Source organism: Rhinopithecus roxellana, chromosome 2, assembly GCF_007565055.1.
Source record: "Rhinopithecus roxellana isolate Shanxi Qingling chromosome 2, ASM756505v1, whole genome shotgun sequence".
Classification (NCBI taxonomy): Eukaryota; Metazoa; Chordata; class Mammalia; order Primates; family Cercopithecidae; genus Rhinopithecus; species Rhinopithecus roxellana.
The window spans coordinates 192,033,279-192,052,696 of record NC_044550.1 but is presented as its reverse complement, the minus strand read 5'-3'; the positions used below and the strand labels follow the sequence as shown (position 1 = coordinate 192,052,696).

Sequence of the window (19,418 nt, the reverse complement as noted above, 5' to 3'; positions counted from 1 at the left end):
TTTAGGTGAGTAGGAACTGGTAACTTCGCTCTCTTACATTTTCTTGTTTGTACAGTTGGGATATTTGCGATAGATCAATACCAATATTGTTCTGTGATTATAGCAAGACTACAAAATATCCTACCAGCATAAAGTCAATTACTTGTCCCTCTTTTTTCCATTTTTTGTCTGTCCTCCTAGTCCTCCCCTCCAGTTTTGGTGAGTAACTGATGCCACTGGGTTTGCATAGTTCACCTGGGCCATCCTAACACCTGTGTGCCTTTCATAACACCATCATCTCCACTCAGCCTTGACTGCCAGTCGCTCTGGGCTATGAGCCAATCAATTTTCTGGATGTTACCTCTCATGTTCACTCATTCATTCAATTAACAAATATTTACCCTATGCCTAATTTCTCCAGCAACTACCTTTCTCCCACTACAACCACATATAGACAGGCATTCAAATAAAAAAATTGTAACGTTGGATGGAAAGAGAAATGGCATATTTTAATCTTCAGCTCATTCTCAAATGAAAACTTTGGAGCCTGGTATAGCCACAGATGGATTCAGATTTCTTTCACGGTTGTAATTGCTTTGCAACTATAAACTCAAGCAATGAAAACAATCCTTAGGACATGAAAACACCCAATATTGTAACGAGTAGTAAATGTGAATATTGTGCCATAGATCATGGCAAACAAGATGATTCTGTGCATCTGTCCTTCTTCCTGCTGCCACACCCCACCCTGAGGATGCCTTACTTTTGCCATATCACTTCTCACTGAGTGAAGCTGCAGGTACCAGACTTTTTAACATATTTCAAATATCCATCCTACCTTAAAATCTCAAATTTACTAATTTGAAAAAATAATCTGTCTCACTTAGACGGGATTTTTGTTATGTAGGGACTGCAAAATGAATTGGTTGGTAAGCAAAATACTTTTTATAATAATTAGGCAATTCTTCTGGGGTGGAGGAGGCAGGTATGATGAACAATAAACTAGAGATATCTGGTACTAACAATAAAACAACGTGTTGCGGCCGGATGCGGTGGCTCACGCCTGAATCCCAGCACTTTGGGAGGCCGAGGTAGGCAGATCACCTGAGGTAATCAGTTCAAGAAAAGCCTGACCAACATGGAGAAGCCCCATCTCTACTAAAAGTGCAAAATTAGCTGGGCGTAGTGGCGTATGCCTGTAATCATACTGAGGGAGGCTGAGGCAGGAGAATCGCTTGAACCTGGGAGGCGGAGGTTGTGGTAAGCCGAAATCATACCATTGCACTCCAGCCTGGGCAACAAGAGCAAAACTCTGTCTCAAAACAACAAACAAACAAAAACAAATTGTTGCATGGGGAAAATGTCATGAGGACATCTTAGGCTGCAGGGACCAGGTAGGCAGGTGGCGAACACAGGTGAAGGTCCCCAGGTATAAGAAATACACAACCCTCTCAGTCTACTTTCACTTCTCTTTTTTCAGAGATATGAGTACTTAGATGGTTTTCTATTCTAACAAAAACAACATGAGCATTCTGATAAGTGACAGTTCTGCAGCCTCAAGGTAAGTTACCTAATTTGGAGTGATGGGGCCTATGGTGAATTCGAATATGCCTTAGTCTGCCCTTTAAAGGAGGCAGCTGCTACCAGCTCCTGCTGAACACCATCATGTGGGAATATGGGCCCAGAGTGGGCAGGAAAAAATGTAAATTAAGGTTAATACTAAGAATATTGCACAAAAAAGCTTCTGTGGGCCCAGGCCCCTTTACAACGATGGGGCAATTTACTGGCTCTGACCCTTGGTGAGGAACCTGTGAAATTATCTTCCTGAAGATCACAGTTAAGTACCTGGCTCTAATTCCCTACTTGCAAGCATAATGTTTACAATGGGGTAAAGGGTGGTTTTATTTGAAAGAAGAAAACTCGCCATCTCGGATTTTTGGGTATCAGACAATAGCAGTCAAAATTTGCTCTGTGCTCCAAGTGCCCCTCGTGGGCCAGGGGAGACTCTGTTTAAACAGGAGCTTCCCTGAACTTTCAGTCCTGGGCTGGAGGAACTGCTCCATCAAAGTGGATTGGGTGGTCTCCCAGGGACGAGGGGTGTCCATCGTGTACTGCCCCAGTCTCCTGCCAGCTTTCTCTGCAGCCTCCAGGTTTACTTACTTCTTAGCACCTTTTGCTCCATTCTCTCTGCTTTCAGATGTCTTTCTTGGTTTTGGCATTTTACAGGAAGTCTTGGGAGCTTGTCCTGAACAATGCCAATGGGGGAATTATATGCAAAGGTTGATCCTATTTCTTTCCCTGAGGTTTATCAATGACTGTTTTCTTTACATGATGGTGATAAAATAGGCCATCCTTTTGAATCTATCCTCTCTGCTATTTGCAACCCTCTCCTTTCATGTCTTCTGGTTTCCACGAGCCTGGAGAATTACATTCTTTAGTATTTCCAAGCAAAAAAAAAAAAAAAAAAAAGAAAAAAAAAACTGTCCTTTTGATAGATTCTGCCTGTCACTAACCCCATACTCAGAATGCATACAAATCCACCCCAGTCCTGCTGTCCTTCTACTATGGCCTTCAATGGCCTATATGCAAGGCACGCCCTTTATTTTTCCAGAAACTGTCAGAGTACCCTAGTTTTCCTCCAAGTTAATTTTGCGTTGTGTTACAAAGTGGCAATGCTAAGTTATCAGAGACGTTGTGACCCACAGCCCTACGGAAGCTGTACCTTATATAAAGGAATTACCTGCCTGTTCCAAACTAGCTATCTACAGCTTCAGGGAACATGGAATTTACATGTTATATTCATCAGAGATCTCCAGAGAAACAGAACCATAGGATATTTATGTATTTATTTATTATGAGAGATTGGCTCCCATGATCATGGAGGCTAAGAAGTCTCGTGATCTGCCGTCTGTCTGCAAGATGGAGGCCCAGAAAAGCCAGTGATGTAGTTCCAGTTCAAGGGCAGAAGAAGACAGATGTACCAGCTCAGAGAGAGTGAATTTGCTCTTCTCCAACCCTTTTGTTCTATTCAGGGCTTCTTTTCTAAGTCTACTGATTCAAATGCTAATGTCTTCCGGAAATATCTTTCCAACATACCCAGAAGAAATGTTTTAGCAGCTATCTGGACATCCCTTAGTCCAATCAAGTTAACACATAAAATTGACCACTACATGCATAATACCCATTTATTTAACTAGATCAAAAACTCCACTGAGGAAAGAATGATAACATACACAGATTTTTTTATACTAGATCATTTAGCAGACTGCGTGCATGATTCACAGCACTCAGTAGATTTGAGTTATACTGCTTATTATAAAAGCAAGGATTATGATTCAATCATTCAAAACAGGATATGGCTGCAAAAAGTTAATGGAGTCTTTCCTAAATTGACACTTTGATTAACTAAAACCTAACAGAGTGAAACTGATACAGATTGCAAGATACCTACATGTTCTTATTTCTATGACTGATTCTGATTGTGGCTATTTGGAGCTATACAAATTAATAACTTGTAAAAAACAAAACCTTCAAATTTGTCTTCTGGATATCCTTCATTTGTCCTTTCTGGATAATTCTCTTTTGGATTCATACAATTTCCTTATTTTGTACGGGATGATTAAGATAACATGTGTTTGGCATTTGTTTACCATGAGTCATGTACCATGATCTTCCTGTCCAATTCAGTTTATTTTTTTTAAGTAGAAAATGTTCAGACAGCTGGAACTTTTAAGTTCTATTTTTTTCTTTCAGTCCAAGGAAACTCACACATTGAGGCAGTTTTTTAAAGCTTCTACAAATGATTCCACAGTAAGGAAAAAGCTGATAACTCATGCTACTTGGCCAGTGGCCAGATTTGGGCAATCTTTGTGGAATTGCTCTGGGAAATTAAATATCTACATGAAGAATCGTCAGCTTCATGGCAAAGATGTCTTGTGGGGTCACCTTGTTGTAAGAACTATTGCTACCATGTTCCTTTATCAAGCCCAGCAGATAGAGTGTGAACTCTAGATGTCTTAATAGTCAAACTAGCAGCCTACTCCACACTCTCCTGGAGGCTATTCTTTTTTTTTCTTTTTCCTGAGACAGAGTTTCACTTTTGTTGCCCAGGCTAGAGTGTAGTGGCATAATCTTGGCTCACTGCAACCTCCACCTCCTGGGTTCAAGTGATTCTACTGCCTCAGCCTCCCAAGTAGCTGGGACTATAGGCATGTGCCACCACACCTGGCTAATTTGTTGTATTTTTAGTAGAGATGGGGTTTCTCCATGTTGGTCAGGCTGGTCTCGAACTCCTGACCTCAGGTGATCCACCCACCTCGGCCTCCCAAAGTGCTAGGATTACAGGTGTGAGCCACTGCGCCCAGTCTCTGGAGGCTTTTCTTAAAGAGTGGCCAACCCTGACAGAGGTGGGTAAGGAAGTAGCTCTAAAGTTTCAATAGAAAAATAAGAATTCAAGACAACCCAAACCATTATAGAAATTCAAAAGGCATCGATGCATTAGTGACTCACCCCCAGAAGCCAAGTGTCTGAGAAACAGCATAGACACAGACAGGTATAAATCATGGGTCCATTTGGTGTTTAGAAAGGGGAAATGCTGGCAAGTGTGTGGCCAACAATATTACCCAAATGGATGGCTCACCTGCCACTGACTAGAGAAAACAAGGACAGTTGTAACACTCATGTTTAGCCAGGCGCAGTAGCGCAGTAGCTCTTGCCCGTATTCCTAGCTACTCGAGCGGATGAGGGGAAAGGACTGCTTGAGCCCAGGAGTTCAAGTCCAGCCTGGGCAACATAGTGAGACTCCATTTCTTAAAAAAATTAGTAAAGTAAAACAGTCATATTTATATATTGAGGTTTCTTTTATCCTGTGCGTTCAAGTATTCACTAATATGGTTTCGGTCACCTTCACAATATTAAAGCTAACATCCCCTTTAGTCAACTTAAGCCATCTCTCATTGCTTGTTCTTAATAGAATTTCATTTTCATTATGTCAGAGCTGAAGGCCTTCCATGTTTCAGCCTCCTAAGACAGGAAGGAGACTGACACTATGGGAGCATCTTCCAATTCAGGCCCTCATAATAGGCACAGTTACTGTTCTGGCAGCTTAGGGGGCCCCCTAGATTTGTGCAACCATGGTTTTCTGCTCATGACCAAGAGGGCCCAGCAGCAGCTGCATTCTTGGAGATTGCAGATGAAACATTTTGTTTGTGGTAGGAAGGAGGCTTGTTACTGCCGTCTGGCAGGATCATGCTGTTGCAGTGTTCCACCTGCTTAGCAGGCTGGTCCAGTTGCAGCAGCTATTTGCAATTACTCATGTCACTCATGATCTGCCACTACCTCAATTCACACTGCATGGACCTCCCCTTTCCTGCTCTGGGACTTCTGGTTGCCACTGAGCTGTGAGATTCTGTGATATCTCTTGGTGCCCATGCTCTTGCAAGAGTTCATCTGGCCAGCCCATCATGCTGCAGACTACAGAGAGGCAGACAGGGAATGCTGATGACTTTTTGTGGCTCACATTGTGGAGCCTGCTGGGTCAGCTTCTAGAAAGATTAGGCCATGCACCCTGAAGTGCAGAGAGGTAGGCTTTGTGGTACCTGGAAGAGAGCTATTGCTCTCCTGATGATACATTCTGGCATGTCTGTCCCCTTCCTTCCCGACCTCTCTGCCCTTTAACCCCCAACCATGATTTCCTGGATTGCACTCTCCCATAAAAATGTGAGTACACAAGCCTTTGCCTTAAGCTCTATCTCCAGTTATATACATTATCTCAAAAAAATCCTCAAACAGTTCTAGGAAATAAGTGGTTATTATCTTCACTTATGTGGAATGATAAAAATGGAAATACGGTGGTAGATAACTTGGCCAAGCTATTAAAAAGCTGAATCAGAATTCACCCAGATCTGACATGACTACAGAGCTTATAAAGCTGCAACAAGCCCCTACTAAACCCAGAACTGATGCTTGCTTTCTTTGAGTCTAAATTCTTCCACCTGGAAAATGGAACCATAAGAAGTACACTCTGTACTCTACTTAAAAGTAGACTTTTGCATCTATTTTTTCCCTCCATCACTACTGACATTGCTATTATCTTATGTTGCTCATATAGATTATGCTGGGCCACATAATCAAGTATTAGATGCACTGTTTCATGCAATTATTATGTGCATAGCGGGGGAAAATATACTGTATTGAATTACCTACAGCTTAGAATATGAAGTAAGTCTATATTCAATCAAATGCATGTATTGGCCTGAAAATTAAAAAATATGAAGTACCAGACAAAGACTTTCTATGTTACATGCGACAGAAACCTAACTCAAACCAACTTACGCAAAAAGGAGAACTTTTTGGAAGGGTAGCTTGTGGAATGAAAGGACAAGCTAGAGGAACCTGAAAGGTTAAGTCTTGGGAAAGGCCTCGAACTTTCCTTAGATGGGTCAAATACTCATTCTTGGCCATTCCCTGTGGCCAGGGTATTGGGGTTCTGTCATTGACCCAACCTGGACCTTGTGTTCACCTCTGTGGTCTGGGGGAAATGTTAGGTGGGATGAGGTGACAGGTATATTTATTTCTAGAACAAGTGGGGAAGGAAGTTTGTTGGACATCCACACACAAACACAACAGAAACAAAACAAAACACATGAAACAATTAAGGCCTGATTAAGCACTAAACAAATGAAAATGTATAGGTATTTGAGGACCAAAAAAAGCAGTGTAAGGGAGAACTTTATAGACCAAATGAAATTTCACTTATTGATTCAAATATTTATTGAATGTTGTTCAATATCAAATATGTTAAATATTGAATATTGTTCAATAATATTTATTGAATATTATTCTAGGCCCTGAAACTATAGCAGTGAACAAAATAGTAACAAACAAACACACACCAAAAAAAGTCCCTGCTATTGTGGAGCTTCCATTCTATGGGGAGAGACAGACAATAAACAGGATGAATAAATGAAGTACAGCACGGGGTGCAGTGGCTCATGCCTGTAATCACTATGTTTTTGGGGCCAAGGAGGATTTCTTGAGGCCAGGAGTACAAGACAAGCCTGGGCAGCAAAGCAAGATCCCGTTTCTACAAAAAAATTTTAAAAAGTAGCCAAGCATGGTGGTGAACACCTGTAGTCCCAGCTACTTGGGAGGCTGAGGTAGGAGGATTGCTTGAGCCCAGGATTTTGAGGCTGCAGTGAGCTACGATTGCATCACTGCACTCCTGCCTAGGTGACAGAGCGAGAACTCGTCTCTTAAAAAAATAAATAAATGGGCCGGGCGCGGTGGCTCAAGCCTGTAATCCCAGCACTTTGGGAGGCCGAGACGGGCGGATCACGAGGTCAGGAGATCGAGACCATCCTGGCTAACACGGTGAAACCCCGTCTCTACTAAAAATACAAAAACTAGCCGGGCGAGGTGGCGGGCGCCTGTAGTCCCAGCTACTCGGGAGGCTGAGGCAGGAGAATGGCGTAAACCCGGGAGGCGGAGCTTGCAGTGAGCTGAGATCAGGCCACTGCACTCCAGCCTGGGCGGCAGAGCAAGACTCCGCCTCAAAAAAAAAATAAAAATAAAAATAAATAAATAAATAAATAAATAAATAAATAAATAAATGGCTGGGTGTGGTGTTTCACGCTTGTAATCCCAGCACTTTGGGAGGCTGAGGTGGGTGGAACACCTGAGGAGTTCCAAACCAGCCTGACCAACATGGAGAAACCCTGTCTCTACTAAAAATACAAAAATTAGCCAGGCATGGTGGCGCATGCCTGTAGTCCCAGCTACTCGGGAGCTTGAGGCAGGAGAATCACTTGAACCTGGGAGTGGAGGTTGCGGTGAGCTGAGATCGTACCACTGCACTCCAGCCTGGGCAACAAGAGCAAAACTCCATCTCAAAAAAAATAAATAAATAAAAACAAATAATTGAATAAGTGAAGTAAAGTATATCATATTAGATAATGAGAAGTGATGAGAAGAAGAAAATAAAATTTAAGACAGTCTTTGAAGTTCTTTTTTAAGTAATCAGAAAGGAAGAAGGAAAAGCAGGAGGGGAGAGGAGAGCCTAACCTAATGTTTTAAAAAAAGCAAGGACCAGTGAGAAGTATATCATAATAGGGAACAGGACAGATGCAGGCCTCGGCACTGGGAGGAGTGGGGAATAGGCTGGGGCTGGGTTTCAGGAGGATTTGAAAAGTAGACAGAGGAGTTTGGATTTGATTTGGAAAGGAACACGTAAGCTTTAGAGATGCCCAAACAAGGGAGGGGCCAGATGAAAGTGAAGTTGTAGGACGATCATCCTGACAGCGGCAGGCAGAATGGTTTGGAGGGGATGCAAAGGGCCACTAAGAGGCGGGAGGTGGGGGAGCCGCCTGGGACTAGGGCGGTGGGGCTAGAGAAAGCGGTACTGAACCTGACCACAGAAGGACTGGCAACGTTTGGTGGTTATGAGAGATAAAGGAGGGACATGTCAGAAAGAGCTGGAACCAGACACAGTGTGCTGCCTCTAACCCTAATAAGCTTTGTGTCAAGCAACCTCTTGAGAACTCTAGTGCATTTCAACTGTAAAATAAACAGATGCATAGTTTCTAAGATACATTTAAAAATAATAATTTATCTGACAGAGGCCAGTGTGGTGGCCCAGCCCTGTAATCCAACACTTTGGGAGGCTGAGGCAGGTAGATTCGTTAAGGTCAGGAGTTCGAGACCAGTCTGGCTAATGTGGTAAAACCTGTCTCTACTAAAAATACAAAAATTAGCTGGGTGTGGTGGCAGGCACCTATAATCCCAGCTACTCGGGAGGTTGAGGCAGGAGAATCGCTTGAACCTGGGAGGTGGAGGTTACAGTGAGCCGAGATCGCACCTCTGGACCCCAGCCTGGGAGAGAGAGTGAGACCCTGTCTCAAAATAATAATAATGTTATTATTATACATAATATAATATTATATAATAATATATATTATAATATATTATATATTATACATTTATATATTATCATTATATATTATAATTATTATATTATACATTTATATATTATTATATATTATAATATTATTATATTATGCATTTATATATTATTATAATTATTGTATATTATACATTATATATATTATTATAATATATTACATATTATACATTTATATAATATTACATATTATACATTTATATATATTATATTATATATTATACATTTATATATTATTATAATATATTATATATTATACATTAATATATATTATAATATATTATATTATACATTTATATATTATATTATATATACATTTATATATTATTATAATATATTATTATATATATTTATATATTATTATAATATATATATTATACATTAATGTATATTATAATATATTAATATATTATATTATACATTTATATATTATAATATATATATTATACATTAATGTATATTATAATATATTATATATATATTATATTATACATTTATATATTATTATAATTATTATATCTAATATATTATACATTTATATCTTGTTATAATATATTATATATTATATTATACATTTATTTATTATAATATATTATATTATACATTTATATCTTATTATAAATATTATATATATTATTATTATACATTTATTTATTATAATATTATATTTTTTTTTTTTTCTTATATAGTAATATTAATATAATGAAATATATTATAATTCATGATATTAGAGTAATATAGATATTAAATATTATATATTACTAGAGACATTATATATAATATAATTTATAATATTCTTATATATATATAATATATGTACTATTATATATACATTATATATAGATATTATACTATATTATATAATAAATGTATATATATCATATACTATTCTTATATTATAGATAACATATATTATAATACATAAATTATATCATTATTATACATAAATATAATATATATTATAATACTATATATAATTATACATTATATACTACCTAATATTAACATATTATACATAATATACGGAATATATTATATTATAATTATACATTATTATACATATTACATATAATAGTAATAAATATATGTAATGTATGTAAATAAATTATATGTAAATATATTATTATATGTAATATATTATATATAATATTATGTATAATATGTATTATTATTATTATTATCTGGCAGGAATAGGAGAGTTGAGCAAGGTAACCAGTTTAGAAGGTAGACAACGAGTTCAAAAAATCATTATTCCTGAACCTTATTTTTTAAATGAGTTTATAATTTTGTAAGTGTATTTGTCACAGTATCCACTGGAATAGAATTAGCCTACACTTTTAAAGATATTGAGGACATAATCTTCTTGAGTAGGGGATTGTATTCAAAGTCTACATTTGTTAATTTTTAGAATTTTTTCCATCTTTATTATCTGTTGCTGCATAACATATTACCACAAAATTAGCAACTTGAAACAACAGTTTCTCACAGGCTCACATAGTTGGGCCAATCAGTCACCAGGACTGGGGGCTCATCAGAAGATGAGGGAACCAGGGAAGGATCCACTTTCAGGATCATGTGATTGTTGGTAAGGCTCAGTTTCTTTCGAGCTCTTGGCTGCCCTCAATTACTTGCCATGTGGTCCCCCCCAGCATGGCTACTTGCTTCATCAAAGCCAAAAAGACAGTCTACTGGGAAGGCAATAGTCATAGCCTTACATAGTCTAATTACAGAAGCGATATCCAAGTTCCTTTTCTGTATTCTATTCACAGAAGCAAGCCAGTAGGGCAGCCCACCTTCAAGGGAAGGGGACTAGATGAAGGTGTGAACACTGCAGGTGGGGATGGTTGGGGGCCATATCAGGGGTTGCCTGGCAAGCCTTACTTGGAAACTGTCCCACTCTGCTCCTTGTTCTCACCTATCTGCCACAGGCTCGTCTTGGGGCTTGTTATGGCTATGCCAAGGGTGCCCTCAGTCTTGATAAACCTCTCTTTAGTTACCCAGGTTATGTAGGTAAGTGTGTCTTATCAAAAGTGATGGATTACCCTGGGACAGTGGCTCACACCTGTTATTCTAGCACTTTGGGAGGCTGAGGAGGGAGGATCACTTGAGCCCAGGAGGTCGAGGCTGCAGTGAGCTATAATGGCATCACTGCATTCCAGCCTGGGTGACAGCAGAGTGAGACCCTGTCTCAAAAGGCAAAAAGAAACAACAACAACAAAAACCTAATAGGTTTGAGGTTATATTATTGAAGGTGAATATAATGCATAGGTTAGTGCTTGGGGCAGGCCAGCATCAGGGACTCAAAGTCAAGCATCTGTCCAAGAAGAATAAAAGGGAATAATGGAAGGGGCCATGGAACCTTTTGCTGGACGCAGGGCATAGATTTCAAATCATATATCAGTGTAAATTCTAAATTATGACTCAAAAAAAAAAAAAAAAAAGAACGAGTTGAGTTGAAAGAACTCAGCTGGACAGTTAGTACACACAAATATTTTTAAAATACAGATCTTTGTTTAAGAAAAAAAAAAAAACAAGCATATCTGGATAGTCCTTACAAGTTTAAAAAATATTTTTACATATATTATCTCATATTAATTCTGACAACATCTTGCGAGTTTTGTTGAGTATTATTTCTATGCCCATTTCATAGATAAGGAAACTGAGTAACGTGGTGGCTAATAGCATGCCCAAAGACATGTAAGTAGCAAATAGCTGAGACTGACCTGAAGACACAGATGAGTTCTACAACTTCTTTACTAATAAGACCCCACAAACATACCTTTCTTTTTTTTCTTGGGGTCATAGCAGATCATTTAGGAAATAAGGAGTGCAAGGGAAGACCCTGGGTGCAAGAAGGCTGATGCACGAAGCCCTATCTTGGTAATCTTAGTAACATCAATACCTCCCTTCCACCCCAGAGAGCCAGGCCCCACGCCACAGGCAGTGCTGCACTTTGGAGTGGCTTCCTGGAAAATTTCTGTCTCCTCGTGGTTCCTAAGACCTGCCAGAGTCTGCAGAGCCATTCAGAAAGGGAGACCCAAACTCGGATCAGGAGGCATATGTACTGAGGGTCCTTGGACTTGGGCCATATGTGTGGACCTGAGCATTGGTTCTTGCTCATCCATATTTCCACTGTGGAACTGCCTTTGATCCTAAAGGCAATGGGGATGGCAGCAGGCACCCTTAACTCTATGCATTGCTGGTACCTAGGGCAATCCCCACACCCTCCCACATGTTGGGCACTCCTCCAGGGGTGACAGTACTTATCTCATCCAAGAGCTTTCATTGCCCTTGCAAAGTAAAGCCAACAGGTCTTGCTGATAGATGTTTTCTTTTGCCTCCAATTGATGTGGTAACATGCTCTTCCGGGTTGGTATTAAGCTGTGCCAGAGGAAGGACAGACATTACCTTGAGAATGGAACCCTTGTCTCTGCTCATGGCACGTCACTATCCTCCCTGCTGGTGGGCATGGGTAGAAGGCAGGGGTATAGTCAGCACTGAAGGAGATCTCATTTTGTAAATGCAGTGATTATGGTCTTAGAGTTCAAGAAAATCAGGGTTGAAAGATGCATCGTTTTAGTGACTGCTGTGAAATTTCTAATGGTAAATGTAACATGACCAGAAAACAAGTCATCATTCACAACTTCCCACATTTGCGAATACCATCAACAAGGCACAGTAGCTTGGAGGGTGTCATTGTAAGCTGGTGTGCACAGATGTCACTGTGGATGATGCAGCATCACAAGTAATAACCTCACTGGAATTAAATAAATGACATTGGAAACAAGCAAGAAGAGTTCTATTGTTTCATGATTCAGTCTGGCAGAGTCCTGGCATATTGTGGAAAATAGCAGCATACTACCTTTTCTTGCGGGGGAAATGCGAAATTAGCCAGAAATGGGACTCTCGACCATAAAGAACAGGAAGAGATATTTCCTTGACCCGAAGAGGAAGAGACAGTGCCCCGACACTAGTAAGAATTGCCAGGTGTACTGGCTAGGAAACAAACCAGCCCTTCAGTACTTTTCTAACCATTCTTATAAATCTTTATGATTAATCACCCATCTCGTATAGCACCATGAATTTTGCAGTACATTTTTAAAAGTCAAAGTATTTATATAGACAGGGACCTGGCCAAAAACGTATGCCCAACTCCTGCATGTCCTAGGGGTAGCCCTGACCCCCACCCAGATTTCAGCATCTGACTCAGTAATGTGACCAACACATGCTCCCCAACTTCCCGATCTCTGTTTTAAAAACATGGTTAAAGTAGGGCCCTTCTAGATCACTATGGAAAAACAATCAGAACTTCGGTTTAGAATCAGAAAAATCAATGAAACCTCTTCCATAGAGGTGTTAGTGGTCACCTTTGGGGAAGAGGGGCAGTTGTAGTACCTGGCAAGGCGGTGAGAGTTTCCAGTCATGTTCACTTCCTGACCTGGAAGTGGTTACGTGGGTATATTCTCTCTGTGGTAACTTTTCAAGTTGTATACTTAATGATCTGTGCACTTCTCTAAGTGCATGTTAGACTTCAATAAAAAGTTTACTACATAAAAATTGAAAAAAATGGCCCATCGACATAATTAGATTCCGGAGCAAAGTTATTTACCAATACGGAGTCCAGTGGTCTGGAGGACCTGGGCTTGCCTACGGACTAATGTGGTGGATTTCAGGATAAGATAAACTCTTTCCTTTAGCTCCCCCATAACAAGTCACCTTGCAATTGGACTCAGCTCTGTCTCTGGGCATTTCCCCACCCTGCTTTATAAAATAGAAATTCTTGTAGAGGTTGTGTCCAGACAAGTACAATGGAGACTGACACACAGGGCTTGGAGAACTTCCCAGAGGTGGTTTAAGAGTGATTATATAACATGTTAAGTCCGTGTTCCTTTTTGAGGCATAACTGAACCTTTGCCAAAATAACTAATTGCCAGCCCTTTCCCACTGACCCAAATAAAAACATGGTAAATAAATTACAGTTTTGAAGCATACTCTAAAAAACAAACAAACAAACAAAAAACTCCCACAAACCTGATACTCAGAGGACATCCCAGCTTTCTGTGTGGCACGCCACACGCTCACCAAAGGGCATGATACTAAATTATGTCTTTTTAAGTCATACCACCTGTTGCGGGAGCTGCAGGAAGAAAAGAAATGAATGTAGTGAAATAAAAGAAACCAAAACAGCAACAAAAGAACGACTTCCTTTTTGCACACTGATTTTGGCCAGAGGAAGAAAAACAAGTAATTGTAATAAGCTGACGTGTTTCGGGGAAGCCATGAAAGTAGGCACCTGTCCATATGCCCAAAGGCCTAATGAGAAGTAGGCAGTAGACCTACAAGAAATTTAGTACCTTCCTTCCTTTCCTTCCCTTCCCACTCTGCTTATTTCTGTTTTTGTTTTGTTTTGTTTTCATAAAACTCTGGATTTATAGGGAAGCTCAGGGTGGGCATGGGGCAGACGCATGGGTTCTGCCAGGTGCTGTTTCTCAGGGAACACGGGAGGCTGTTGGATGTGGGGACTGGCGGGGCTGGAGCAGGCTCTGTGACAGTCAGAGGCTCTCCCCAACCCCAGCCAGCGACCTCCCTTGGGTACCTTGAAATCAGCCACGGCGGGAGTATTTACGCCGCGGAGATGGCAGCACGACACAGCCCCGCTTTGCGGGTGGGAGTGAAGAGAGCCACTCACTAAACATTAACTAGCACCCCACGGAGCGGGAGTCCAGGCAAAATCCGAAGCGACTAGAAGGGCAGATTGTTAACTCATTCAGCCGCCTCCTCGCCCCACAGCTAACAAATTCTTGGGCGCCAGTCTGGACGGAAACGGGAGGAGACAATCCTGCTGTGATGATAATTTAAGGATGATACAGGAAAATGACAGAATAGGCACCATGTCATAGGAAGAATACTTGGAAGACCTGGGCTCATTTTATTGAGGCATCCGTGCACAAATGCCTATGGAGCATTCAGGCTTTCCAGAAGTATTCTTGGAATACTTTCTGTGTATAAAGTGGGCATTTGATGGTGAGTAAGGTGGCACAGGGTTTACTTTCCTGAGTTTACATTCAGAGGAGGAGAATGGTAAAAACAATAACCAGATATATACTTTTTTGTGTCTTTTAAAATTTATTATTATTATTATTATTATTATTATTATTATTATTATTATTTTGAGATGGAGTTTAGCTCTTGTCACCAGGCTGGAGTGCAGTGGCACAATCTCAGTTCCTTGCAACCTCCCCCTCCCAGGCTCAAGCGATTGTCCTGCCTCAGCCTCCCGAATAGCTGAGATTACAGGCATGTACCACCACACCCGGCTAATTTTTTGTATTTTTAGTAGAGAGGGGTTTCGCCATGTTGGGCAGGCTGGTCTCGAACTCCTGACCTCAGGTGATCTGCCCACCTCGGCCTCCCAAAGTACTGGGATTACAGGCGTGAGCTACCGCGCCTGGCCAGCATATATACTTTTAAAACAAAAGCTTAAAAATTTGGGGATGGAAATAAACAAGAGAATGACATAGAAAAGGCCGCAAGAGATAGGAAATGCTGTAGGAACACTTAAGAATTGTGGCCTAAAAGACTGTGATATGAACTGAGGCCAAAGCGTCAGTTCACTTGAGGGAGGAACTTTTTGTGTGTAACTCCCAGCCCTGCTACTTGCTGCCATGTGCCTACCATGATGGGTTGTGTGGATGAACTTAGGAAGTACATGGCATTGGAGACACCCAGCCACACAGATCTAGGAGCTGCCATTCATGTCACCATCACTGCAAATGCAGTGTGCACCCTGCGCAGGACACCTTGAGGCCCAGGACGACACAAAGCGGATGCTAGATAAACATTAGCTGCAATCAGTGACACTGTGTATGAAACTCCCCATCGTGGTGGGAACCTGTACTGAGAAAAGATGGCCACTTCTCAGGGTCATTGTAGCAGACAGCAAAGGTAGAGGCTTGAACATGGTGTCCTTGAAGTGTCCATCCAGGATAATTTATAATTCTTTTATTTTATCACTGTTATTACCCATTCTACCATCTTCCCTATTTCTAACTGGTTCTCTCTCCTTTCTTTCCTGTTAAAACCTTTTTGCCCTTGAGCAAAGCAAAGGCAAATTCTCACTTGTCTTCCCACTTAGTTCTATGTCAGTCAAGACCTGTTTGTTTCTGCCAGTAAGTTACTTCCTAGGGCCTGTGAGATAACGTGCACTTTGAGTGTGGCTCCTTTGATAGAGCAATAGCACCACCTACTAGAAATGTCGTCTTGTGGAACAAAGAAATATACACACCCCGCTCTTCTGTAATCAGGCTCTGACAGAAGCTTTCAGGTGTGGTGCTTACAAGGTCAGACTCACTCACTTCTCCCTGCTCGGTCACTACACTCTCAGTGAGTATTTCTTGAGCTCCCACTAGGTCCCTAGGTACTAGGGACACAGTAGCACCATCATGACCAAGACAGACAAGGTCTTTACCTTCATGGAGCTTAAATTTTCTAGATGGAGAAGAAAGAGACTAAACAATAAAAAGGCAAAATGATTTCAGATAAGGACCAATGTTTCAACAAACAAAATAAGATGAACAGTTATGGGTCACTGCTTTAGATAGGGTGGGTATAGAAGTTCAAGTTTGAAGAAGCAGCTAGGTCTAGTGCTAGGAGAGAAACAGAATAAGACTGTGATAGTAAAGGTACCAGAGAAATGGGATAAAGCAGATGGGGGAAACAGTTTCAATTCCATGGTGCAAATAAAATGGGTGCACACTCAGAGACGTTTTGAGAACTATTTGGTAAGCTCAGTAAATGGGCATGGTATAGAGCATCCTTGACATAAGTAACACCATCTTAGAAAAAAAACTTTATCTTGTACTTCATATGGCACTTTTTGCCAACAGGGACAAGATATTTTGCTTAACAAATAATGACTACATCCAACCAGATAAGGACACAAACAAGCACATTCTTCCACTATCAGTCCTCACCAGAGGACTCTGTGGCCATAAAAAGAGTAAGGCTTCAGCAGCTCAACACAACTGATGCAGTCCTGCTATCAGTTGTGATAAGCACCTGGCATCTGCCTACAAAGGCTCTGCCCACATCAAAGACTCTTCCTTGCAAGACTGAGGGACTGCCCAGGCCAAACCAGGAGATTCTTTTTGTCTTCGTTGTTCTCCCTGGACTGGTTCATTAATTCTTTTTTCTCTCCCTTTTCTCTTGATATTAAATGTTGCTTTGTGAGCTCTGGAATGTTTAGCATGTATATATTGACTATATTGACCATGTATACTATTATGTATGGTTTGCAGTATTGACTGACTTCTGGAGTGGCTTGAGCCTGTGTGCCTGCTATTCTGACTACTGAGTGAATGGGAAGTTCTGAGGAGAACTGCTTCCTTGGGAACTCCATGTAGCTCCTGGTTTTTGTGACTGAAACAGCATCAGTAAAAGTCTGACCTTGTGGCAAGATACAAATGTATGTAAACCTTGCACAGCTCAGGAGAGGCATAACTCTGAAACATGGGTCAGAATTCCTGTCTTTCTGTTTCAAACTGCTCAACGGTGCTAAGCATATTGTTTTAGACATAATAGGAGCTTAGCAAATGAGTATTTGTGTATTTGCTGGCTTCAGTTGCCTTGAATTAACCCAAGAAGCAGAACAGACTGGGGGAAGAAAGTTATTTGTATAGAGAAGTTCATGAATGGCAAATCTGTAAGGGGCATTATGCTTACATTCCCCATCTCTCTGCATGCCTCTAACCAAAGACAGACCAGTCCAGACAGCCAAGCTGGACCATAGAGTAGCCAGGACACATGGAGTGAAATAAGGTAGTCCAAATGTATGGACATACTCTGAGAGAAACAGGGTATTTGCGATCAGCCATCTGCAGAAAGCACCCAGTTGGAGACTGGAAGCATCAAGTCTAGATGATCCAGAAAATAACCAAGTGTAACCCTGACAAGTAGAGTGTGAAATCAGGCCTGGAACCTGATCTGGAACCCTTCTGCCTTCCTTCCCGATAGAAGTAGTCTTCAAAATGCAGTGAAAGTGGGTCTCACTCAGGAAGACTATACAGTGCATCTTCAGGAGACAAGTATGTGTGGACCCGCCAGGGTAGTTATTATTCTATTTGGCAATTGTATGGCTCTAGTGAACACCACCATCCAATGAAATTCCCTTGCTCAGATTTCTTGCTCATAAAACAATCTTATGATGATAATTTCTAGCTTCCTATGCAGCTTTCCATGAAGAGAGTGTACTGATTAGCCACTATGACCGTATGGCTGCCCATAACATGTCTATTCTTACTAGAGAACAATCGTCACTTTCTAGTTTATACATCAACCTTGTGTGATGTTTCTTAATTGAAATCAGTTGTTTTGAATCTGATCACCTCTGAAGGCACTAATCAAATCAAGTTTTTTTTCCTATCTTTTTTACTTTTATTTTTTCGAGATGAGGTTTCACTCTGTCACCCAGACAGGAATGCAGTGGCGTGATCATTGCTCACTGCAGCCTCGAACTCCTGAGTTCAAGTTGATCCTCTCACCGTAGCTTCCTGAGTAGCTGGGACTACAGGCACACACTACCATGCCGAGATAAATTTTTATTTCATTTTTGTAGAGACGAAGTCTCACTATGCTGCCCAGGCTGGTCTCAAACTCCTGGACTCAAGTGACCTGCCTCCCAAAGTGCTGGGATGAGTGCAATCGAGGACCGTATCTCAGTATTGTTTCTTTAGAAGACCATTCTGGGGTCAGCTGGCCTTATTCTACAACATTTTCAGTTTGGCTGTTTCTAATTTCACCACCTAGATTTGATTCATTGTAGTAACTGTCTTTTCTCAAGTACATTCTCAAGTACAACAGCCAGATGGTCTCTGCATAATGGGGCTTGAGGATAACAATCCAACCTGAGTTCTAGGTATCATCTACTTCAGAATGACAGTGTAAAAGTTTAAACATAATAAAGATTACTTCCATTTCCAAGAAACCTGATTAAACAGTTCTGTTAAATTACTATGACTTCCTTGAGCCTTGAAGGTAGCTAGGATACTTTAGGACAGCAATTCCCGAAGCCTCTTCCAGGGACTACCAATGTTATGCAACAAATGAACACAAATTATCTGGAAGTTCTTAGTGAGATGAAGTTAAACCTAATTTAGTATTTGCTGTTGTTGTGGTTGGTTGGTTGGTTATTTTTTAAGCACAGGGCTCCTCCCAGGCTTATTTTAACCTTGGTTACTGAGATCAGTTGACTATTCAAAAGTGAGATGTGTTATGAAGCTTATCTTAGTCTGTGTGTGTTGCTACAAAGGAATACCTGAGGCTGGGTAATTATAATGATAAAGAAAAGAGGTTTCTTTGGTTCTCGGTTCTGCAGACTGTACGAGAAGCAGGATGCCACCATCTGCGTCTGTGGAGGGGCCCAGGAAGTCTCCACTCATGGCAGTAGGGAAAGGGGAGCCCATGCATGCAAAGACCACATGGTGAG

The 19,418-nt window shown here is 40.7% G+C and overlaps 1 protein-coding gene across 1 annotated transcript in view; it reads right to left on the bottom strand.

Annotated features, from left to right (window-relative positions):
• Nucleotides 1–12,230: 12,230 nt before the first annotated feature.
• SPATA5 (spermatogenesis associated 5) overlaps nucleotides 12,231–19,418 on the bottom strand; it is a 407,907-nt gene continuing 400,719 nt past the window's right edge. Inside the window, exons 16-17 of the transcript XR_004055479.1 lie at nucleotides 13,967–14,072; nucleotides 12,231–12,316 (exon numbers count right to left, since the gene is read on the bottom strand). The gene's annotated coding sequence lies outside the window, so the exon portion shown is untranslated. The remainder of the gene's footprint in view (nucleotides 12,317–13,966; nucleotides 14,073–19,418) is intronic.